The sequence below is a fragment of the Octodon degus genome, unplaced genomic scaffold (assembly GCF_000260255.1).
Source record: "Octodon degus isolate 3935 unplaced genomic scaffold, OctDeg1.0 scaffold00100, whole genome shotgun sequence".
Taxonomy (NCBI): domain Eukaryota; kingdom Metazoa; phylum Chordata; class Mammalia; order Rodentia; family Octodontidae; genus Octodon; species Octodon degus.
In genome coordinates this window covers 3470523-3471926 of record NW_004524676.1, presented here as the reverse complement: position 1 = coordinate 3471926, position 1404 = coordinate 3470523, and positions in this window count along the sequence as shown.

Below are 1404 nucleotides of genomic sequence, written 5' to 3'. Positions count from 1 at the left end.
CTGTCAGTACAAACTAGAAACGACGCATTTCTACGGACTGAACAGTCTCAGGTGCAAGGCAGGCCTGATAGACTGAGGGCCAGGGAGGAAGGAATTCTTTATAGCTACCAGGCAGAGGCTTATATGTGGGTAACTACACTCTGACTTACCACAGCTGTGGGTAAGCGTCAATCCAATCCAAACCCTATAAAGAGTCAGAGTAAAAACGGTTTCTTCTGACAGCCAAACAAGGAAAGATCTTGTACTATTTGGACATAAATCATTTACTTCTTGTAGGGACTCATTGGTCTCAGTGTATCCTGGGAGAAATGGTAGCAGGAATGAGGAAAAGATAGACAAGAGCTGGGTCAGGTGGTGGCCTGTTGCCTGATTGGCAAAAGACCCCAGAACAACAAGGGAGTGTATTTATACCTTTGCAAAGTTAGTATCTTGTGACATGAGGTTGTCTAGAGACTAATAGCTGACCTTGAGCAGACCGGATGCTTTTGTCGAGTGAGGTAGCTTGACTGCGTTAGGCACTGAGGCCTTGTCCTGCCCTCACACACACGACCAGTTTTCCTCCTCAGCACCTCCAACTTCTGGTGTCAGGAATAGAATTTCTTTTTTTCCTTTTCCTTTTTTTCTTTATTTTTTATTTTTTATTTTAGGGAAGGGCCTACGGGGTGTTCAGGGTCTCACTACTAGATCAGACTTGTAGTGATCCACCTGTTCACAGCCTCCCAAGAGCTGGTATTACAGTCCCGCGCCACCATGCCCACCATGCTCAATGGCTGTCTCAGAGTGCCCTGGGGGTGGGGCCGGCATGGCAGGCCTGGGAATCGAACCCCCAGCCCCTGCACCTGCTTGCCAGCATTTTAATCTGCTGAGCTATGGCTGGCCCAGGATTAGAATTTCTAAGGACATTAAAGAAAGCCAGAATGTGGTGCTTAATGAAGAGAACCATTAATGGTGAAACACTACATTTCTCCTAAAGAGCAGAGGCAAGGCAATGGAGTTCGCATTCAGGACCTCCGCTCTGCTACCTCCTCTGTGCTAGAGGTCCTCACCAGTAGGATAGCAAGGAAAAGAAATTCAATGTATAACATTTGGTAAGAAATCACAGCTTTACTTTTGGAATAAAGAACAAGCGAGTCTACCATCAAGTATTTTAGATAGTTCACTGTAAAAATCTATGTACAAAAGCCAGATTTATTTGCATTTAATAGCAATAAATAACAACAATGAAAAATTTAAAACAGTGCTATTTACAATAGCATAAAAACTTGAAACGTTCAGGAATGTTTTAACAAGTGATTATTTGTCCTCCACACTATTAACAATGTGAAAAAGTTTAAATTACTTAAGTAAAATGAGAAATATATTCATTGGCTGGAAGATTCAGTGGCATTAAGGGATGAGTTTATT